The sequence below is a fragment of the Malaclemys terrapin genome, chromosome 8, assembly GCF_027887155.1.
Source record: "Malaclemys terrapin pileata isolate rMalTer1 chromosome 8, rMalTer1.hap1, whole genome shotgun sequence".
Taxonomy (NCBI): domain Eukaryota; kingdom Metazoa; phylum Chordata; order Testudines; family Emydidae; genus Malaclemys; species Malaclemys terrapin.
The window spans coordinates 61576620-61602153 of NC_071512.1; positions in this window are offsets into that span (position 1 = coordinate 61576620).

Here is a 25534-nt window from a genome sequence, read left to right on the forward strand (position 1 = left end):
TAAAGGAGATTTCCTTAAGGAAATATGAGAGGTTATGAAGATTTCAAGGGTAGAAATATACTTGAAACTGCATACTATAAATGCAGCTAAACCTAGATTTCTACTTTTCTATCAGTATTTCCTATATAACTCCCAGTTGGATTGCTAGTTCTTCTACAAACTTTTTTCTCCTCATGACAAAATTTCAGGTCCATACTTGACTAATGGAGACATTAATTACTCATTTGGGTCCTGGTGCTCCAGTCAGATTGCAAGGAGTTCAACTAAAGTTGTTAAGGATGCACACAGGGCAAACATCCACTAAGGTCGATCTGTGTCTCAGCTATAAACATAGGTGCTGGACCTGGGGGTGCCAACACACCTTCTGGCTTGAAGTAGTAATAACTCAAATACATGGTTTCCACTTTCATCATCCCCACTTTCGAAATTGTTCCAGAACCACTGGTTGTAAATGGCACTACATCTCAATCCCCAACTACATCCCCCAAAGTTTTGTATTGCTAATCAATAGAGGAGGGGCTTTTGAGCTTCCTTGAACCATGCGGTAGGTTCTGCCCTTCACTCCACCAAAGTCCCACAACTAATTGCCCTCCTTTTGTCTGTCCAAGTAAATAAATAAAAAGCAAATCCACACACAAACATAACATTCATATTAGAGGAGCCTAACCTACCATGCAAAAGTTTAGTGAAAAGTTTCCCACACAAAAAGTAGCTGAAGTAGTAGCTTTGCTTTATACCAGTATTTTCCATACTGTAACAGTGTTTTCATCAATAGCACTACTTTGTACACAGAGGAAACAACAATACAAATCATGTCATACCAAAAGGGTCAGAGTTTGATGGTAGAAGGCTAATCATATCTGCACGATAAGCAAACTTAGGCTCCCACAATGGGAGGAGTTTGAGGAGTGAGAGTGCCCCGTGATGTTGCCCTTTTACATTTTCATTTGTTTGCTTCTTTGATTTATAGTACAATATCTAGCCATGGATCTCTGAGCCTCGCTAACAGTCTCTTCAATTGGAGTTTTGCACACAGATTGATGGGTAAGAGGTGATCCTCAACAAAAATAAGGGTGTTATCTCCTCCATGTTAGGAGATGAATGCATGCAATGTATTTTGAGAGTGGAGAGAATCTGCTACAAAGCTGTTTCTCCTCTAATGGGAACAAAGGGGGAATGACGCCTTTGGAACCTTGGAAGGTTTTTTCTTCTTTTTGCTACCATTCACTTTTTAAAATATAATTCCCCTTCCCATTCTTCCATCTTTACCTGATGTCCTTCTTACACCAATCAGGAACACAGAAATGTAATAAAATAAAGATAATTTTAGGGAATTTTGAAGATGACTTTGTTTGGGTTAGTCCTTGTATGAGACTTCGGTAACCTCTCCTTTGCAACGTCTCTTCGTTGTGATAGCAAGTAATACTAATGATGGGGGGAAGATTAAGATTTTGCAAAATGAAATTGAACTCTGACATTCATCCTTCTCCATTGCAAAGCACACTTTGTTCTTGACTGAAAAGCAGTGTGACTACTGTTTTGTAGTGCAAAAGCTCATGACCGTAGTTGCCTGAAAAGTGTGGGTTAGAGTGCAATCACATGAGAGAGCTGTGATTGAACTCAGCATGTAGTACTCTAAAGTACTAGAGAGGAAACTGGTCTTTACTTTAAATAGGTATCACAAAAATTCCACACATCATTTTCCATAGCAGGCAACCACAAAATGGCCAGGTTCCACACAGCCCTGTCCAAAGGATCTCCGAGTTGTCTCTGAAATCCTACCAAGCGGATAGTAATGTTGATGTGCTACCTTCATAGCATGGGACTAGTTGCGGTAAGGTAAAGTTCCCAGCTGACTGGATATTGCACTTGAATGAGAATGTATCAAAGCCTATATATACTCAGTGGCAATAGTGTATTGATAATATCATAGACATGGCATAGAAATGCTGCAGTACAGAGGAGTATTGATTTTAGACACTTTTTTCTATACATTTAATTGTATATTTATAGAACAGTTGAAATTTTTTTTTCTAAATTTACTCCGCCACACCCATTCCCTGTTTATCCCAGTATGAGGTTTATTCAAGTTAGGGTAAGTCTGTCTTGTGGTTTTTTTACTCAACTTTGGGGACTGGGCCTGAGGTTCCTCAGTGTGGTCACCTCACACCAGACGCAGTCAGACAAGACACCAGGAACAAAGATGTATTCTGTAAGGAAACACAGAGCAAAATTACAGTCCAGCAGCCTCTTCATAGAATCATAGAATCATAGAATATCAGAGTTGGAAGGGACCTCAAGAGGTCATCTAGTCCAACCCCCTGCTCAAAGCAGGACCAACTCTTTTCTGCTTGCCTCATGCTCTCCCTGCTTCCATGCTAAAACTCCCTGCGAGGAGGGTAGAGAATACTATTTGGCAGGCACCAGGAAGTTCTCCCAACATGCAGCATTTTGTAATCTATAACTTGTAGGCCCCACTGTTGCAACTGAAGCACACTGGACCTTCAGCTACATAAAAATAAGTAAAACACTCTTGCGTGTGTGTACATAAACTACATATATGTGAGCATACATTTATAATCATTTACATTTTGCTATGGCTCTCTTCATAAATCACCTTTTTTCAAACTGATTATATTATTTATTTTTAAAACCTTTTTAAAATTACCCCAATTATTACATTTCTGGACAGAGTGAAGAGACGTCCACTAAATGCATCGACTAATATCAGTTCAAACAGCCACCAAACAAAACATCATTACCCTCTTCAAAGAACAAATCTTTGTAAGTAGGTGAGTGTTAGACTTGACTCTGAAAGTCAACACATAATGTGGTTTACTGTCTCAGCAGTGAGAGTAAGTGCCATAACTGGAATCCCACCATTCAGAATCCCACCCCACTGCCATTGCTGTTGACTTCAATCTAGGGACTGTTCAGTGAAGTACCCACCTAAGCTCAGTTTCAACACTTGTGTATAAGGAAAGAGGGTGACAAATGGGAGTATGGATAAAATCAGCCCTGTCTGTATGGATTTGGGAGCTTAACTTCTGGCACTAAGCTTGAAATATTTGGCTAAGGCAATTAAATCTGGAGCCTCCAGCAGCAAGCCAGCAAAGAAGTCAATTAATTCACAGAAGTATGAAGAAATACACTACCATGGTTCCTAATTTAATTCTATTCTGGGATTTGTTGACAGCTTAGTTGCCTAACAACTGTTTATGCCTTTGAAAATCTCCCTCAAGGTGAACGTTCTACTGGAAATAGGACAAATCTTTACTCATTGTCTAAGTCCTTACTCAGGCAAACTCTTGTTGGCAGGATATGCTCCATGTGTTTAAAAGGAAATACTATTTTTTCCTATGGCAGATCTAGTCATAAGAATAAAATGAACCTCAGACAAGTTCATTTTAATAAATGTAATCCAGAACCATTAAGGTGACTTATCATTTTGATCTTCTTCCTTGCACTTACTGCAATTATAGATTGCTTTAGGTTCTGTCGTCTTAATAACCAATGCAAAGTGATTTACTTTTTAGATCTGTTTTAGTGTGATGATGTCTTTGAGTATGCTGTCATTTGTGATAAGATTCTGGATTTAATTTTCTTTTGGGGTAGATTTAACCTTGCTTTGAGACTTCTGTATTTTAAGTCACAGGGTTGTGTGATGCTGTTTCAGATGATAGCTTTATTCTGTTGATGCTGTAGGTAGCCAATTGTTTCCAAGCTAACTATGTTGTATTTGTGGCTGCTGTTGAAATACCAAAGATCACGCAAATGATCCAGTTCTAAGATAAACTCTCAATAAAGTGTATATGTTATTTTTTTCTGGCCATGTAATTTGAATGCCTGAGATCCATCTATCAAAGCATGTTTTATATTTTGAATTAAGATCCAGCAAATTATAAATGTGGAAAGCACGTGAAATGCTTCAAAGACACTCTGAAACAAAATCTGTGCAAAACAAATATTTGATTAAACCTTTGAGCAACTGGCAATTGATTGTATTGCATGATGCCACATCTTATAGGGGCGGTGTACACAACTTTGAGAAGAATTGCGTGAAGCAGCTGGAAGCACAGTTCGAGGCATGGAAAAAATGTGCAGCTCAATCAATACAACTAGGCAAATGGCTCTGTGGCCAGTGTGTTAAACATTCTTATCAAATTGGTCTATGGAATCACACAAAGACCTACTAGTACAAAAGGATTGTCAATGTTTTCCTCAAAATCGAGGTGAGCCACATCAGGGTCCAATAGATTAGTCTTCTACTGCACCTAACTAACAGTTACTCCATTAGTTAAAACAATAGAGATCTGAGGTGTGATGCTGAAGGTCCCAGGTTCATACCCTGCTAACTCATGCAGGCAGTAATGTCAGATTTATATTAACTCTTAAGTTTACTTGTGTTTTGCCCCTTGCCTGGGATAAATGGCTGTACAGCAGCTTATCCTGACATTGTGTAAATAATTCCCATTCTTTCTGGGAACTACAGTATGTGAACATGGACATATGTTAATAGTTGAAACAAAACACCACACAGTCAATGACAAGCCTTAATGAACTACATACTATGTTGAGGCTTACTGAATTCTAACAAAAAAATTTCTCACTCTGCAATGGAATAATTTAGGCAATAACTTGTCACCACTGCTTGCTGCAGGGGGCGAACTGCTAGAATCTTCATTAAGCGTATGCATTTTTTGCAATGTTTCTAATAGTACATATTTTTGCATATAAAATCCTTTTGGTACATTTTCAAGTCTATCATAAAGAGAAGAAAATGGTTACATCATGATTGGAAATACCCTTCATGAATACAAGTTAAATGCCATTTGACAATTCTTGATTATTTTTTAACTTTAATGTGACTGTATTGCTCCGGGCCTTTAAACTATGATGAATACAAGGATTTTATTAATCTGACTTCAAAATGAAATAAAGTATTCGTGAATGAATGATTTACTTGTCTGTCCTATTGTAAATTTCACTCAGACGTACCATTTACTTCTTGTAAAAGTTTCACACTTTTATTAGAAGAGTTAAATATTTTTTTCAGCAGGGCAGTCATCTATAAAATGATAAACTTGGTAAATACTGAGTCTTTGGAATATCAAGCTGAAAAGCTTGTCAGAAGAATCAGGACTTCCAGCTCTCAAACTGTTCCAGTTCACTGACTGAATCCATGGAGTAAGAACAATTTGAGCATAGGTCAGAGTACTGCTGTCGTTATTTTTATAGCAAGCTTCACCAGTGTACTCACTCAATAGTGATAGCTAGAGACGGGCAGAACAGGTTTGACATAGAGAAAGTACATACAAAAGTAACTGTTTGGCCAATATCTGATCTATCTGTAGATACTCAACTTGTCTATAGTTACATTCACAGTAGAATAATTTGTGTGGAGTGATCTAGTGATTTTGCAAGAAAACTTAGGCTTACCTACCTAAACGAATGTATGGTATGAAATTAAGGTTATGCCACAGGTGGAAGAAAGAAACAAAAAAATATATTTCCATAGGACAAAAATTTAAAAAAATACATTATCTTTTTGGGTGTTTCTTACAGTTATATCAGTAACTTTTCCATAGGAAGGAACATATTAACGCTTACTTAACAGGAGATAAGAAGGAAATAGGAATCTATACTGTAGCCTTTTTAAACATAAATACTCAGACTTCCCCTGGGACTGTACAAAAAGCAAGAAACAGCTATCCTACTGTATCTCCCTCTTACACGCACTGTACTGTACATCTATCTCTGTCTAGACATTTATACCAGGTACATCACAGTAGTATCTGATTGTCTGCATGTCAGCTTACAACAGACAGACTTAGTCTGCACATTTTAGTTCTCCTTTCTTGACTATCTTATCTTCCACTTCACCTGCCTTGCAGAAAGTCTTCATTAACAAGCCAGTTATTTCCTGGCTACTACTTTGTTTATCATGCAGAATGGACAAAGGGGGGATGCAGCTGAGCAAATGCAGTTGAGGTTCAAAGTTGATTCCAAAGCTTTGTCACAATTCATTTGATTCTCTCTTGTCTCTTGCACCTTAGGGATGAAGGGGGACTCAATAGAAGTAGGTAAATGGCTAAAGACACCAGCAGATTTGTTTTCTCCTGTTTTGCTAGCTGATGTTTGTGCAGAGACGGACTCCTCTGACAGTTACAAGAATGTGGCTGTGGCTACTGCTTTAAATAGCATGATGAAAATGTGTTGGTGGTTAATTTAACAGATTTTCATCTCTCACTAAGACCAGCTGTAGTGCTCAATGACTACCAAGCTGGAACAGCCAAGGCCAGTGGTGCAGGGAAAGCAGGCTGAGCCGCGGAGGATGGCCAAACAGCACAATAATGATAGGGCTACCTCAGGCTCTTTTTATTGGCAGCAGTCTTCCTGCTGTTCCTTTCCTCATGCAGAATCACTGGAGCTAATCGAATAGCCCACCACCAGCCAGCTTTACTCCTCCACCCGCTTCCAAGACTATTTCCTATCCTGCTCAACAAACAAATGTAACTGCAATTCAGTCATTTCACATGAGTCAACAAAAGCATCTGCTGGATTTTGAGGAGTGACTCAGAGCAGGTGTGGTGCAGGTGTGGTGGTCCTACTCTCAGATCCAGCTTTCTGCTCTTCCATGAGGCAATTCCTTTTGTGGTTAACTCTTTAAGCTAATACTCCAGTGGAGGTAGTAGGTCACCTTCACTCTTCATTTGTTCTGGTCCAATCTCTCTCCACCTTGAACCACTATTTAATTTTACAAGTAAATGCCTGCTTGATCATCCCCCCCTCTGAGTTCTGACCCTCTCTTGTCTGCCAGTCGAATTAGGCAAACAAGGAAGAAAAGGAAACTGCCATTAGCCCCCTCAAGGAAAGGTCATTAATGGAATAAGTAAGGCAACTTTTTGGCAGCTAAAATATTTCCCCAAACACGAAATAATGCAATTTAAACCTAGTAAAATTAATGAGAAATGCATATTAAAAAAGCTGATGCATACTGATCAATAATTACACTGCAAATAGCTTCATGAATATACACAGAAATGAACATATTTATAATTATTCTAAACCTGTAGAACTAATAGTTGGAGGTATAAATACAGACTGAATAAAGTGAACTGTCAAAGACCAAAGGAATGGTGAGAGGGGAAAAAAGGTGATGAGACTCAATTAGTGAAATCCAATTTAACCTTTTTACCTCCCTAAATCCTTACTGAAAAGGAAAACCAGGACTCTCAATCAAGGAAAAAAGTCATCCAATAAGTAACAAAAGCAACAAGAAATATAGAAGAGAATCTGCATCATATGTAACCTGATGGGATATGAACTAAAAAATTATTTGAAACTGTTGATTGCCAACTAAGATGAAAAAGAGAGAGATCAAAAGCTGTGTGTGTGAATGTCCATATCTACCCCATAGAAATGGAAGGCTGGGAAGGACCTTGAGAGGTCATCTGGTCCAACCTCCTGCACTGAGACAGGACCAAACGTAGACCATAACTGGCAGGTGTTTGTCCCACCTGTCCTTAAACCTCCAGTGATGGGGATTCCACAACCTCCCTTGGAAGCTATTCCCATGCTTAACTATGCTTATAGTTAGAAAGTGTTTCCTAATATCTAACCTAAATCTGCCATGCTGCAGAGTAAGCCAAATAGTTCTTGTCCTACCTTCAGTGCAGATGGAAAAAAAATTGATCACTGTCAACTTTATAACAGCCCTTAACATATCTGGAAACTCTTATAAGGTATACCTTTTAGTTGTTGTTTTTTCCCCTCAAGACTAAACATGCCCAGTTTTGTAACCATTCCTCATAGGTCAGGTTTTCTAAACCTATTATCTTTTTGTTGTTGTTGCTCTCTTCTGGATTCTCTCCAATTTCTGCACATCTTTCCTAAAATATGGCATCCAGAACTGGACAAAGTAGTCCAGCTGAGTCCTCACCAGTGTCAAGTGAAATGGGACAATTATCTCTCATGTCTTACATACAATATTCCTGTTATTACAACCCAGAATGATGATAGTCTTTTTTGCAACTGCATCAGACTGTTGACTCAAATTCAATTTGTGATCCACTATAACCCCCAGATCCTTTTCAGTTGGGAGTAAAGAGTGTCCTGAGTTTTCATCCTGACTCTTCCACTGACTTGTTGTGTGGCCTTGTGTTTGTGTTGTGTATCCACAGCTGTAAACTGTGGATAATAACACTTACCCACCTAACTGGCAGAAGAAGGCAAGGATTAAGTAGTGAGTCTATTTAGAGCTTTGCATATGTAAACTATTGTATAAATGTTAAGAATGATTAAAGGACACTTATTTGGGGGGTGGGGGAAAGAGCATCTGGAAACAAAAGTTGTGATGTCATCTATAGTACAGATTTTGTGATAGTGAAAGCTATAGCAATTCAAGAAACTTTTAAAGGCCAAGATTACATAGTATAAATTTACTTTAAAATTGTCACTTCTAGTGCCAAATCGTGCAGTCCTGACTCAGGAAGAAAACCTATTGACTTAGGACTCCAGATTTTCCCTTAAACAGCATGCATGTATTCCTGTAAAAAAGTAGACACACCACCTGTTTTAAAACCATTACATTAGAGATGGGCCTGAGCTGTAAAGATTTGGATCCATATTTTCTTAAAGTGTAGGAGTGTGAGTATGTGTCAGAGAGACATTTAAGGTGACCAGACAGCAAGTGTGAAAAATCGGGACAGGGGGTGGGGGGGTAATAGGAGCCTATATAAGAAAAAGCCCCAAATCGGGCCTATAAAATCAGGACATCTGGTCACCCTAGTGACATTTCAGGGTTTAGATTCATTCTGGTGTGGAATTTAAATCTGGATCTGAACTTTTAGAAAGTTTGGGGTTGTGTCTGAGGCTTTGGTTTGGACCCATTTCCACTGAAAACAGTGCTTCATAATTAGAATGGCACATGTCATACAGTAACTTCATGCCAGTGGTCTGAACATGGGAGCAGGATTTCAGCCAATCATACTGAATAATATATATTACCATCAAAAACAGTACTGAAATAGTTGATTGCCAAACCAATTTCAGTAAGATTGCACAGAGATAAATAAAGCAGAATTTGGCCCTACATGCCCAGGTGCATTGGTCACACTGGCCATTCATACTACATTTCCAAATACAACTTTATTTGAAATTCTGAAATTAATAGTATGGAATTTTTAAACTCTGGAGTAAGATTATCTATAAATAGCTTCAGTCATTCACTGAATGTTTTAATGTAGTAGTTGTAGTTGTAATTTTTTACTTTTTCTTGAAGAATAGTAGGGAATAATGTCCATAGCATGTGAATCTATTCACACTACATGGTTTCTGTAGTTTTCAAACACTTTAGCTTGGCTTTGGCATCATCCATTTATTTTATATGCTCCATGTGATGAACATTATCTACAAACAACTGCATAACAGAAATGAAATAAGAAATTTTCTCCAAAAATATAATGGACCAAATTCAGTTGAAATTGAAGTTGATGGAGTTGCACCTGCTTATACCAGGAATAAATTTAGCCCATTGTATGTAAAGGAAAAATGTGGAACATCACGCCACACTTTGACATAGTTTTGAACCATGATATCCATTTAAATGTTTCTAGAACTTGTTTTTCATAGGGTAGTCTGATTTGAATACTTGGAGACCTGACCATCTTTGGGTTTTAGTCTAAGAGACACTATATAAATGCACAGCATTATCAGTATTTTATTACTACTATGTTCAAATCCCCACTGCAAAGCAGATTTGTTATTTGTTTTCAAAAACATCATTATATGATTTATTTCCCACATATAACCACTTTTTTTTTCATGGATAAATATACTGAGGGTGCTTAAAAGTGTACTGTTTGCACAGCAAGGGGAGAAATAACATGATAGAAAAGCATTAGAAATTGTTAAACCTTTCTATTGCTTAGGAAAGTTGGTTGCTGCAAGCCTGTCTAAGAAAACTAATCTTATTGTACAAAAGGATATGCCTTTTACATTTACAAGTATTTCTCTAAGCATCTCAAGGTTATTTTGTCAAGAGGAAGCAAACACTTTCATCTTTTTAATGATTTCTTCATATATTCACAGAAGGTTATTATACTGATCATAGGCAATGCATCACCAGGGTCTTGCATTGCAAAATTAATGAGTGATATCTGTTTGTCATAGTCTGTGAGGGCATACTGTGGTTTCTTATACAGGATTACCTTTGCTGGAAGTCCAGCACACATAGGAGGATTAATGAACTCCTTGCTACTAGTCAAAATGATGTCCTACTGATACCATCTGGATGTCTGTTGGAATCAACTTGAGTCCTACTGATGGGAGCTGGAGTTCAGTTGGTAATTTGCATCCTATACAGGAGTCTTAAAAATGGTGATTAATCAGCAGGACGGGTTGACTGGTTGGGTTTTTATTCCTCAACTTTGTTAGGTCAGAGACTAAGATAATAAAGACAGAAAACTTGGATAATAAATGCTTTAAAAACTCATCAAAATGAAAATAGCCTTTTTAAACTTTTCTATTTCACCTAATAAACAGTGGCCCTGACAATCTACTTCCTTGTTCTGCATAGATTGCAGTCCTATATAATTTCATCAATTTAAATCCACAGGCATAGGGTCATTCATGCAATCATTTGGTCTTTTGTTTCCTAGGTAACAGCCTTGTCAAGAGATGAAATATGGCCACCCACTTTCTTATCCTCTATTATTTGTTCTCAGGCTAATCCATATAATTCATTAGTTTCTTTCTCTTTTTTCCTTATTTTTCCCTCCTCTCTCACTCAGTCATTTGGTTTAGGTGACAGTTGAACAGGACATTTATTTAGTGTTTCATTTGTACTGAAAATAGAACAATTATTTAGATAACTTTTATAGACTCTACATATGAAAGTACTGAAGAGTTTACATGATCTACAGGTTGAGCCTCTACTTGAACCTTATTTGTGACAGAAAGGAACAATCCATCTTTTTGAAGTTTACCAGCCATGTAGTTGACTAATTTGAGGAAAACTAAGAAAATCTGCAAACAATCAAAATTTGTTCATTGGTAGAATTTTTGCCATGGTAGAGGTTGAATTAGCAATTTCAATAGAAGGAATTACTGCCTCTGCCTTTATGCTTTAGAAGAAACAAGCTTCTCCATACCCAAATCATACAAATATCTATCTGTAAATAAATATGTAACACACTGTGTGGTCCCTCTCTGTGCCTGATGCAGAGGATATGTATGTATTACAGTCCCAGGCAGAGAACTTTACTTCAACCTGTTCAAACTGTTAGGTCTCTGGATCTCCATTTCAATCCCAAGTGTGTTGGCCATCACAATGCACCTAGCTAATTGTGCAGTGATAAAGTACCCAGACAGGGAATGAAGCTTTGATCAGTCTTGAAGCATGACAGTTGATTACCCCAATATTATCATGCATTGCTATAAATGTTACTGCTCATGACACCGTCCTGCCACAGTATTTGACTCTGCTCAACCCAGCAACAAATTCCCCAATTTGGACTTGATTCAATACTGCATTAGTCTGATTTTATGCCAATACAACTCCACGGAAATCAGTACCATTACATTGGCATAAAGATGGTGGAACACAATAGTGAATCAACCCTTTGATTTTCTGTTTGTAAAACTAATTTCCCTCTTGTTTGTTCTACATTTACTGACCATTAATTTCAAACTTAGCATGTTAATCATAATTATGAATAGCCATTTTTTGTTGTCACATTTTCTTAGGGAGAGTGAGTCAGCTAGAATTACATTCAGCCCTAGATTGGGGAAATCTAAAGAAGATAGACTTTTTTATTGTTGATGTTGTTAAGCGAGGCTAATTGTATAATTTCTCCATGCATTGAAATGACTACTTTGACCAAACAAACGAAAAAGGGTTCTATTCTTTATTAAAATTTTGATTTCAAAAATGTAGAGTGAATGAATTAGTAATTGCTAAGAATGAAAATGTACCCTATCAAGAACACTAGTACATTCTGTTTTAAGCATCCTTCTCTCTTCTCCCCGCCCCTCATTTCAGGAGAAAGGGACAAGAACACTGTTACAAACATGAGTTTGATTTATCCCACTGGTATAGAGAGGATGTAATTTCACTGCAACTGCACCAGCAGAGGCTTTTGTTCCTAAGGGAAAATTCAACCTGGGAGAGAGGTGATGTTTCTAGAACCAAGGGTTCAATTAAGGGAGGGCAGCTCTGAAGCTCTGTCAGTGGAAGTTGCCCACAGTTACGCACTGAATCATTCATCCTATGCTCCTGATTCCACTAGAGTTAGCATGGTCTGTTTCAGAGTCTCTTTCTGGTACAGGTTCTCTAGTGGTGGGAAGATTTTAACATTTTTTTTAGCATCTCCATAGTATTTCCACCACAGAGGTATATCTTGGGTTATACCTTTTTTTTCCCTGGACTCACAGGGGACTGAATGTAGCCCTACAGGTTTAATTACCCCTTTAAAGTTACAAGGCAACTGTAGAAATAAGAGATTGGCTACATCACTGGGATGCACTAAGTTCTTCTAGACTTTCTTTGCTTAAACAAAAAGGTGATTTGACTCCCACACCCCCAAGGAGATGCAGATAAATAACTGAAATGGGAAAAAACAAACAAAAAAATACATTCCAGTCCCTATTTTGTATCCATTCCCTCGTAAAAAAATAATTCTCTAGTATTACATCTTCATAGGGGCTTTCTTTATTACCTAGTTTATTTTTTTCTAAGTTTTTTATAAAATAAATGAAATTTCTACTCTGCAAATGGTTCTTCATAGAGATATCAGAGCAACATTGGAATATCTCTTTTTTTTTAAAAATATTATTTAAATAGTTAAATGATTAGAGTTTTAAAGGTCTTGTTTCATTCTCAGGTAATTCATTTGGATATTAAACCCATGGTGATAGTAGTCCACAGCTCCAAATGAATGCTAAATTCATTAGCACATACCACTAAGGCAAATAGCGCTCCTGAAGCAAGATGAAACATTATCTTGATTTCTTATTTGTTTTATCTTTTCCATGGAACAGTTAAGTACTTGAAAGCTCATGCAGAGCAACAGTCAGGTGCAGATCTCGATGATTTGCTCTTAAAAACTTCAGACCTAAAATATTCCAGACGTAGCAAAAGGAGCAAAATATTTCACTCTTTTTCCCACAAATGATAACCCCTTTACTGCTATGATGCTAGTGGGGATGGAAATCATCTTATCCTATTGCTTGTGACCTGTAGCCTCTTGCCAGATCTGAGTGTCTGGCTCCTGTGCAGAGCCCAGTAAGAAAGATTTGTGCAGAGGAGTAATGTCTATGTTTGAAGAGGATGGCATGCACACTGAAAACTGCTACTGTGCATGCACTACCTCTGCTGATTGGCTGCTACTTCACCAGCCAGGATATATACCCTTCTGTGTTCCCTCATGTGGGATTGTGATCCAGTGGATTCATGCAATTTATGGATCCTTGGGCAAGCCCCTGCTCCTCCTCTGGCCTACCCTAACCATGATCTCTTCCCACCTGTTTCCCTCCCTTCCCAAAAATCTATCTACAAGGCTTGGTGGTGGTAGATGGGGTGTGTATGGATGGAGAGGCCTTGATAAGTTGGGTAAGATTCCTAACTTGTGGCTCTGTACTGAACTCTGACCCTTTGGAGGTTCCAACATTGTTCGTTTCACATGCAGTCTTTCAATGCTGAGGCTGACTTACTAACTGTTCTTGTGTGTGGGGAAGGCTGATTTGCTGAGTGATCTTTGTGGCCATGCTAGAGAGGCTAGTTCACTAAGCACTTTAGAGGTAAAAGACTTAACTTGTGCTTTTATATGTATGGGGAGAAATGGATGTTCTTACACTTAGTTCTTCTGAGGGAATGGTGAGGTTTGCAATGTTTTTAGCTTACTGCCTTTGCAATCATAAATATTGTGCAAAAGTAATTTAAAGGAGAAAAGTTAGAGCACTGATTCAGTTTGGGGGCCACAGTTGATTCCCTTTTAAAAATACTAGTATTGTGCAATTAATAAATATCTCGCTGTTACCTTGTGCCCCCTATAAGTTGTATCCACATGTTGTCTCATTTTCTATGTAGTTTGGAAGCAGTTTGGGATACACACTCTCTTTCCATCTTGTGTATAGTGCCTAGCACAACTGGACTTTGATTTCTAACAGGAGTCTCTAGACATGACCACAACACAAATAACAAATAGCATCACTTCTGTTGGGCCAGAGACTGACCTTGCTTCAGTGTAGAGACATCTGGAGCTCCACCTACTGGTCAGGCTCTGTACCTGCACAGAGCTAGCACATTCAGAGGGCCTACATACCTCAGCAGTAGTCATGGAGTAGTCAGTCCTACAGATATTCTGCCTGAATCCCCTCCCTATGTGATAGCATCACACACTTTGCTCTTCAGTGCTGTGCATGGCAGTGGAAGTGTTCAGGAGAGGTATTGTGGTTGTGGGGAGATCCTCCCACAACATATTATTGTGTGGTGGGATCAAATTTTCCAAGCTGAGAGAGTAGGAGATAGTGAAAATGACAACTGGAGCACACTGACATCTCTTAAATGAACCTGGCAGCTATGGATAATGGGTCCCGTTAGGCCAAAGATCTCCTCTACCATGTTTGTTAGGGAGCAGGGGGAAGTTCCCTCCTTCCACCCCCCGAGGAAAGCTCTGGCTACGTGCCATTGACACCTGTCTCCTGGGGCTGCTCCATCTCCAATGCTGTAGTAGCCTCCACAGGATCATGTCTGTCACGTGTAGTCCAGGGATGTAGGGACCTTAGTCCCTGCCTTTTCTGTAACCCCATGGTACTTAACTGTGAAGCTCTTCAGTGCTACCCTTCCAGCATCCCCAGACATATACCTGCTGCTTGTGGTCACACTGGTCCTGAGCCTCTGTGTGGAAGTGAAAATCATGCAGATACCGTCAGAATCTGGAATAGTAATATCTGTGGAAGCTTGGACAATGCACAATATTCTGACCAAGATTTTTAGAATTGTGCTTACACAATTCCCAAAATCTAGGTACACATTCCTATGAACCATGAATCCAAACCCCAACTCACTTCACCTCCCAATGTCAGCTTTTACATAGCAAAACAATAGTTGTATCTTACTGATCCTTAATTCATAACAAATTCTCCACATAGGTGATTGGGCTTCTGTGATTGTAAAATTATAAATGATGCATGTAGTCTGTGACTGAAATTCACTTTACTGTCTGAAACATCCACTGTGGGGAAGGTCATCTTCATCCTGAACTGGTCAGGTTCAGTAACACTTTGGCTACATCAGCCAATCAGTGCTATCTCATGTTGTGGCGTCACTCCCTCTGCTTGTTGAGGTGTATTGTGTGTGCACTTATTCCGGGAGCTGTCTGAACATTCGTGTTTGGAGCTATACTAACATTTCAGAGGGGAATTTGTTTTTAAAAAACGACAACCAAAAATTATTACAAATAAGCTTTTCACATAAAACATTGTTAAACTAATAGAACAAAAGAATTTGCCTAATGGTTCATGAAAGTGTCATCAACAAAGAACTGCAGGCAATTAGCATCCTGGCATTCTAATAGTTTCCTATTATAGTTCAAGTTTTACATGTATTTGCCTTCTTAATTCTGGTCAGAAAACTGAGGGTATTGCCTCACAAAGACAATTAATGTTATGGCAACTAATTACACTGACATAGTTTTTTGTCAGACAGAGAAAGGTAGAATGTATAAACTGAAATGCACTGAATCCTCTTCCCTTTGGCATAATACTGGCAAATGAAGAGAAAAATCAAAAAATGAAGTTGTATGGTGAAGGACATATATATATGTATATACATGCATGTAGTCTGTGTGGTGAAGGACATATATATATGTCCTTCACCACACAACTTCATTTTTATATATATATATATATATATATATATATATATATATATATATATATATATTGTATTTATCTAAATATAGTCCAAATACAGGATCAAGTGCGCCACTGCAGGTAAATACACACGCATTTATGCACCCTTGACCACACGTCTGGCTTGAAAAACATCCTGGCGTCATAAGGCCAACATAACATGCACTCTGGACACTATTTAGTGCTCTCTTGCAGAAGATTAATGTGCAATATTGAACTGCTGACACATAGCCTTTGGTACTGATGGGAACACAATTGCTTGCTACCTTGTGGGCTAAGGATTCCCCGTTCCTAGCACCTTTTTGTACCATGCATGTGGAGGTGGAGGTAGATACACTCTGGGGGCCAATCCAAATCCACTGAAGTCAATGGAATGATTTCTATTGACTTCAATTGGGTTTTGATCAGAGCTCAGGGCAACATTCTGTCTGGATTCTTCCCTGCTACTACTGAAGATCCCAGTGTCAGCACATTTTCTCATGCTGGGACCTGTGAACAGGATTTGGGGTATATTGTACAAAGAATTTAAGAGTCCACCTACCAGTAACTATGGAGACTTTTTGGAAATCCCTTAAAAGATACATTTAGAAGAAAAGTCTTCACTACAGAGTTCTGTTTGATAAATGCAAAACTCCCCCTACCCCTTTCTCTCAACTGGATAGTTGAATGCCCATAAATTTCCAACTCTATAATGTCTGTTCTTTATCTCCATAACAAAACTGCAGTGTTTGGCAGCTGAAAAAAAGCTTTATAGTGAAGTTACCCCATACTGTCTGTCTTCAAATCCCTTTAGGCAAAAGTGTAATGACATCACAATCAAACACTGAATGTTTGAAACAGCTGTATAGATCCTTGGTACTATTGAGATTTAGAAATGCATTAGACTGCATGAATGATGTGATTTGTGTATTGTAATAGACTAATGCATCCTTGTTTTACTTAGCATTACAATTCTTTTAGAATAAAATAACTAAATTAAAAGAACTCACCTATTTCATGGACATCCCCTGCTCTTATGTCAATTCTATATATGTTTTGTTCCATATCTGTCTGCCACATAATGTTGTTTTTTTCTGCATTATTTATGCATTTTTTTATTTACAGTGTGGTGTATCTTCCTAGACCTGAATACTCTGTGTAATCTAGGGAATATTTCACAAAATTGACTTCCATATGAAAGCATAGAAATTCCCTATAATAGATAGAAGGTATATTTCAAATATTGAAATACTTACAATAGAGAATATTGAGGGAATATTTAAAGTACTGAGGTAAACTTACTTAGGCTCCCACTGATTTTGGTGAGGGAATGTTGCTTAAAATTGATGATACAGTATGACCCATACATATTACAGATCTAATTTGCCAGTTGCTAGAGATGACTCTTCTAGTCTTTGCTCCACTCTGAATTTAGGGATAAACAGGCTGTCATGTAGTGTGGATAATTTAAAAAAAATGGAGGGGGGCAGGTAAAGGAAAAAGCTAGATGAAATAAAGGGGATAAATGGAGCTGCTCAGGATAGATAGGCTGTGCCCCTTCTATCCAGCCTGCCCTCTCCTCATCTAGAAAATAATAAAGCTTGAAAGTAAAAGAAAACAAATGGAATTGTATAATCTTGCATAACTTTACCTTTTGATTTATTTTTATTTACTCTGAAAACAACCATATTAGTTCAGACCAGGGAGGAAATAACTGCTTTGAATAAAATATGAACCAACCCAGACCTGGAACCAATCCAAGCCTTTTTTTAAAAGGTTGGAAAAGGTTTATAACATGTTATGTTTCTGTGTCCCTCTGTTCTTTCTGAATTTGGTTAGGGCTTTTTGTCAACTCTCATGATTAGATAAATCTCTCAATATTTTCTGCTTTATTTGAAGTCCTAGATCTTAGAGTCAAGTAATCACATGAGAATCTTTTTTTCATTTAATAATAATAATAATTAATTAATAATTGTTTCTAGTCTTGAAGGTTGTACAGAAAAGCTTGAAACATGAACCCTAATGACTTTAAAAAGAGAAGCGCAAATAAAATGACCCAACAATGTATTCTTTTTAAAAATCTTATGCCTTAAGTCAATTGTGATTTTTGGGAGTGGGGAAGGGAAACATGATTTTTGAATGTTTGGGGATAGCAATGTTGTGTACTTTATGTCTAAGTCAGCACATCAGCTGTCCCATTGACTTCAGTGAGACCTACATTTGGGTAATCTAAATTAATAACAAAAAATCAGGGAGATAGACTTGAATGATTTTCTGTTAGTGCCAGTGTTATTTCTTAACACACCACACACATATGTGTGTGTGTTTGTAATCACTCATAGATATTACTCTCTGATGTCATATGAAATAAATGCACAAACAGAATCTAGAGCCTAAAATCAGAAAAAAAACCAAAAGCTTTAAATTTCCCGGTAGACCAGTCCAAGGGTCAAAAAGTAGCAGACCTCATAGTAACAACAAATGCTGATACATTTGGGAAGGGATATTAAATTTTGCACTTCAGGATTTAAGCCAATCTCTCACTACTAGTGAGGAGGATGAGAATTATGGAGGCAGGAGGTGGGGGAGGGTTCCACATCTGCCTACTGCAAGGCTCTTATGCCTTCCCCGAAAGTACCCTGTACAGACCACTTTCAAGACAGGATAGTGGACTAGACTCAGCTTGGGTTTGATGCAGTGTGGCAATTCCAGACTGTATCCAGTGTTTGCCTACATATAAAATCCAATAGTGAGGCAATCACACTTTAAAAACAAAAACATAGATATTCCACATTCTCCTGGCAATATCAGATTCACATCATATACTCACAATCTCAATTGACAGTGGATATCCAATCTTGTAATAAATATCCAATCTCAAAAGAGGGAAGCTGTCCTTTAAGATAAGTGTTCTCTATCCAGTTTTTACATAATAGTGGGTATCTCATCCAAACATTGGCAGCTGGTAGATGGAATATGCTGAGGAAAAAAAAGGTAATTTGAGAGAATTCTCAAAGGCTTTGCAAACCCAAATACTTCAGTGACAGCATATCTAGAAGGTACTGTGCAATATGCACACTTATCTTTTAAGAACCTTTCTGACACCTTCTCTGATAACAGATCATTAGAAGACTTTGGGTAGATAGTTATTAAAATTTATTATTAAAGATTGGGTGTGATGAAATACTGGATTGGATTCCCTTTGTACATGAATCCAGTCACATCATGAATATTTGAATTCGTGGAACCCTGATCCAAAAAAGAATCTAAAAGAACTTCACAGTATTTTTTTTTCAAATATATGTAATTACAAAGATTCACAATTTTTTAAAAGCAATTGATATGTACAACTTTATTTCTATCCATGAACTCACAATATTTATACAGGTACTGGCCCTGATGATACACTGTGATGTGTATTGTCTGATCTCTGAACCTACCTGGAATGCCACTGACTTTGACTGGGCTCTATGTGGGTGTAAGCATCTATGCAGATCTCACAGCAAAATTGAAGTCTTTATATTTTATACAGAGTCCCACACATGCTGCAATTCTGTGGACATACAATTTGCCACAGGATTAATCCTTTGGCACAGAATTGTGTTTCTGAATCAAAGTATTCATTTAAAAATGTCAGATGTGTAAATTTGATGCATCAATGCCATCCTGAGCCTACAAAAAGCTTGAAATCGTACCTATGGAAAGTGTGACCTGTTCCTGTCCATCTCAATGAGTTGTTGACTGGACAACCAGAGAAAATTCAAGTCAGGGACTCTCCAGCTGAGACATTATCCATTCTCCAGTCTCAGAAGTGCACACCTAAGACTCGGTAAGCGTAACATTCTAGCTGCTGCAATGGTACATACCCAAAAAGAATCAGGTAATGAATTTTATAGGCAGGGTCAGACATTACCAAGAAAAAAACTATTGATCATAGCATGAGTTGGTCTTATAACACTGGCAGCTTAGAGTGGCTTTCCAGCTATCCAGATGAGCAACAGTTAAAAATATTTGGAAAAAGTGAGGTATCTAAAGCCAGGTATTGGAAAAGACAAGATGCCTGCTGACTAGATATGGGGGATGGCTTGAGAGCTATATGCCAAGTGGGTGGATTAAAGGAGGTCAGGAGCCTGGAGAAGAGCACATAGGTAGTCCCTTTGGAGGGCCAAAACAACTCTTCTCTGTAAGTAAAGCCTGAGACTTTGTTTGAAAAAAGCTTGAAATTTGCTTTCATTGGGACGGGATCTGCCACCATTATTCATACTGAGAAGAACCTTAACTCCTACTTTTAGAGTAAGAATGTGGCTACTTTCAGAGTAAGGTACTAGCCACCATGAATAAGTGTGGCATAATCTGTCTCAGAGGATGCAATTTCCTCAAGGGGACTGCTTCCTCAACAAGCATTGATTGTGCTGTGTAGGGCTGCCCAGAAAGAATATCTAAGTGATGTGCACTACAGTGGCCTTTCTTGGTGGCCATGCCAGCTCAAATGTCACAGGATATCACATGTATGTTAAATGAGTCCAAACAGTCTAATTAAAAAAAATAGGGATGCTAGGCTTTTGAGATAAAAGCTATGCTCTGTCAATTTACAGTGCAGCATATCATCATTTGGCTCCATATTTCTATGTAGTTACATGTGGAGACAGCTATTAAGGTTATCACTGTAATAGGGGTGAAAGAATCTGTAAAGAAGGAAATGTGGAAAGGAAAGCACCTGTAGTTTTATGTAGGAAAAAAAACAGCTGCTGCTAGATTTATTTATTTGTATTAATTTCTGTTTTGCTTCAAGTTACATACCAATGAAAACACAAGTCTGGTTGCAAGGAGTGGAGGTGGGTTTGGGGGGAACCTACTCTCGTAAACAAAATGAAGGCCAATTTATTCTCCAAATGAATGGACATCCTTTGAAAATATACCTAATGCCTGAGCTGAAGTGATAAGAATGTTCTAACTGCATTAGCCAGTCTTTTAGACTTGTATTATTTTACAGACCTGTCAATTGAATAGTGCTTTTAATTTTTCTTTCAAGCACATCATTCTTCATTCAAGCCAGATAGGTTGGTAAGTGGTAAGGGCACCAGTGAACAACCTAATCTAGCTGATTGACAATAATGTATAAATGCAATATTTTCTTTCTAGTGTTCTTTTGAAACCTAATGTATTAGTGAAATAAAATAGACAACAATAAAGCTAAGTCACATGGTACATTTTAATGCTTCCAGTCTCACTTTGTGGTTCCCACTCACTTGATGCCTCTTAAAATACAATGGAGAGTAAAATAAGGCAATAAACACATTGTAGTTTCAGCAGTAGCCTAGCTCTGGTCCCATTGAAGTCAATGGAACTTCTACCATTGATTTAAAAGAAGACTTGAATTGATACTGAGCACTTTTGAAAATATCACCCTATATATTTTTTAAAAAAAATGTTTTAAAAGGGACTTCAAAATCAGAATGGTCAAGCCCATGGAGGAAACAACTCCTCAAACTATCATTATATGTGACGGTACAAGAGACAAAACTGAGGGAAAGGTGGTCTTTTGACTAAAGCATGTGATTGCTGCTCAGGCTCCTTGTCCCAACTCTGTAAGGAACTGCCTGTGATACACTGAGTCTATTTTCCCAGTCTTGCCTCCAAGGACAAAGGGAGTGCTCCCAATAGTTTCAATAGAACCTGGACTGCAATCTTAGCCTCCCTGTGCCTCAATTTCTCATGGGTAAAACGGAAATATAAGAATAATTTCTTACCTCACAAGGATGTTACAAAGCCAAATATATTATTTGCAATGTGCTTTGAAAGCCTCATGGAAGGGTTACATAAAGCTTCAGTATTATAAATTACTCTAAGAATATGCTGGGACAATATGCTTTGCCTCTGGTGAGGGAGTCTCATTTCTTAAATCCAGCAGTGAAAGGTACCCTGGTTGCACTACATAAACGTAGCTTCTCAAGGCCTAAATAGGGATTTTTCTGGTGACATTATTTCCATGTTGGCACAAGTGGATATTCAAAAGGAGACACAGTCTAGTTATAAAAGGATGTTATTTTTTTTATCTGCGTAACACAGATTTTATTATTTCAACATTTGTGAAACTAAATAGTGAATTACACAGAAATGATCTGTTGTCCCTTTGATTGAGTAGCTGTTCAACTGTTTCCACAGCTGCAGGAACCGTAGGAAGTTAAATCATGTGCCTCTCTACATACAAAGATTGCAAACATGAACAGAGCAAAGCAAAATATTAGAAGTTGGGAATACCAAGATGAACATGACTGAATCTCAGATATTATGTCATTCTAGACCGGCAGAAATTCACTTGACATCTTCTGTGTAAGGTAACCTGGTGTCCACATGTCTCCCTCTAAAGGACAGGAAAATGTATTCATTTCCCTCACACTAGAAATTCAGAAATGTTCAGAAGTTAACTTCGCAGCATAAAGACAAGAAGGAATACAGGAGAAAGTAGCTGAGATATTCATACGTCACTGAGAAAGCAAATAGAGACAATGATTAGTGAGTTGCTGTCAAATACCATGCAGGAGAGAACCCCATATAATGACACAAGCCACTAAAAACAAAGCATGGGCTTCCTGCAATATTCAGGGATGTTTAGCATCAATGTCAGTAAATTGTCCTCTGGTCTGCATTATTTCATGACCATAGTAATTAGTTTGCTCCTTGTATAATAAATAGTACTGTATGCAAACCTTGAAAGAATTTCACACTTTAAGATGATTCCTAAGTGGGGTCAGTGATGGGGTGTTCACTCCACACTAGCCTAAGAAGGGTTAGTAAGACTGAGAAGGTGCCAATTAAGTGGATGGGCCACACCTGAGGGGAATTAGGTGGCCTAAGTAAACATGGATGGATGGAGATCAGTTGAGAAGGAATAGGTGGAGCTAGTATGAAGCCAGGAAGTTGACAGCAGAAAAGAGGGAGCCTGCAGCTTTGGGTGTTCGTGAGGGAAGGAAGGAAGGGAACCTAGGGGGAGAGTAGAAACCCCAAAGGATCCTGCCCTGGAGGAAAGATTGCTCCAGAAGAGTGATGGAGCAAAGGCCTGAGACAGGCTGAGTAGAAGAAGAATCAGAGAAATGGCAGAAAGGTGGGATGTTGTAGATCTTGGCTTCTGATTAGTGTTGTCCCTGATCTGGAACCTGGAGTAGAGTGGGAGCCAGTTTCCCCTACCAGCCACTGGGGAAGTGAACGGGAAGACTGCCTGAGACAGTTCCATGGAGACACTTTGATATCACAGAAGAGGGAAAACACATAGTGACCTGGCTGGAGGACCAAGTCACAAAGAGGGAGCAGCCAAGCTTTGAAGAGAGCGCACCCTGAGGCACAGAGAGCGAGAGAGAGGTGTCAGGGTATGTGAGTGAGTGACAAAAGGGGGCTCGCCAGAGCAGCCAGGAGGAGGAGTCCCAGAGATGAATGAACCCCTTGATAGGGTGTCTGAAATTTATGGATGGTCCCTAAACTATTCAGTTGGGAAAAGGGCAGGAGAAATCTGCACAAAGACCAGTCATTTTATTTCAGTTTTCATAGAGTATCCGTGAGCAGAAAAGAGAGTAACTTCCAATTAAGTCGGAGGACGGTACGGGTTGAAGATATTAAGCTGATAAAATTTTGCTTAAGGGTGAAAATGACTCTGTGTGTGTTAGATTATTTTATTATTCAAAAAGACATAATAGGAACTGACCATTGTTAATGAAAAACTAAAATCATATTAAGGGAATTGTAGCTTAAAAACGTTAAGAATTTGTCATGCATTATTCCAGTGGTGTAATCTGATTTGGAAATCAGCAACAAAGGAATGGATATAAATACAATATAGTATTGCACTTTTAATAGTATGTTTTTTTTCCCCCTACACTGTCTCTTTAGAGCAGGCTGAACAGGAAAAAAGATCATCACTTTCACCAAAGGGTGTTTTCACATCCATGGAGATTGCCAATCCCATGGATGTGACTGATTTGCAAAAGATGAATTTGGTAAATGAGGCATTATCCAAACCATGACCCTCTGTTTTGCGGGGGAGGGGAAGGAGGCAAATTTGAATTCTTCCAGTTTGCTTGTAAGGACTACTCTGGGTGCAAGCAGTAGGTGTTGAGTGAGTTCATATGCTGTAAATGTAATTGGCATGAGTGCACCTAAAGGGAGTGCACAAAAGCTGCAGATGTCTGAAGCAAATCTTGTTGCCCACCGTAAGTGTGAGGAGTCCACAAACTGAGAGGAAAGCAAGGTCATTCCATCAACCAGGAAAAATCTTTTAAACCTAATTAACTGGAAATATGATGACCCTTCTCCGTACACCCAAAGACTGTCAGGACATCTGTTTCCCGATTCTGGATGCCTGATACATCCCATGAATGAGAGAGAACTCTCCTCCTGGTCAGAGAAGTACATTTACGTCCTGGCAGTTTCTACTGGTGAGTTCTGCAAGTAAACTGATACTTGAAATAATTTTTTCATCTCCCCATCAGACAAGCCAACACTTGCCATCATTTCACTATTGTAGCCTAAATTTGTATAATAATTTGGCCCACCAGTGATGACTGACTATCCACTTTCCTCTCTTCACTCAGTAAATGTGATAGCCAGTTTATACCCATAACAACTTGAAAAAAATTAATACTTGGAACTAGGTGATAGTTCCCTATTCTTGACTGGGGGCAGGGGATGAGAGAGGAAGGCAGTTGTTAGTAATAAACATACAAGGTAGGATTTTCAAAAGTGTACATTAGCCCAATTTAGCTTCCATTAAAATCAATAGTAAAATTCCCCTCAACTTCAATGGAATCGTTGTTAGGCCATCACTGAGTAATTTTGAAAATCCTACCCATTGTGGAAACAAAACAGTGACATTTCAAAAACATTGGGCTAAGTTCTCTACTCATATAAGTCTGTTGACTTCCATGGAATTATGTTGATTGACAATTTGGTCCAATATTTCTAAGTAACAATGCTTTACTGTATCACATTGGTGGATGAGCAGAAAATCTTCCTAGCAGGTTGAGGAAGCGTGGATAGTGACCAACTCTTATTTAGCTCCCCCTATTCAAACGGGTCATCCTCAAGTCAGCAAGCTAACCAAGGATTTCCTCTCAGGGCCATATGGTGTGATTCAGAGTTCACAGGAAATGGCTGGCCCATTGGTTGACACTTGTATTGTTCCCCTTGCCATTCCAATTGAGAAAAGCTTGCTGCTGTATTTAAAGCTTGTATTTAAACCATATTTCTTCAGATAGTTGAAAAATAGTTGTCTTCATGGAAAACTTCATTCCTTGGCAAGTCTGAAACCTTAAAAATATGTATATTTCTTTCTGAGATATTTGAGAATTCCCAAAAGTTATTTTAGTTTATAGAATAATTATGTATCCATTATAGAAGAAAGTTCCACCATAAAGTAATGATAAATGCAGAGAATTTTTAATGAAAATGTGTAACATTATCTATTGTTGCACCTTGATGGACTGTGAAAATTTAAATGCCAATTACTGTGAAAATGTAAAAATCTAATTCACAGCTCGTGTAAATTTGTGTAGCTCCAGTTAAATCAATTGAATTAACCCAGGCCAATTTACATCACCTGAGGTGCGCATGTTTCTTTTATCAAAAACCAGTGGGAGAACACTTTAAC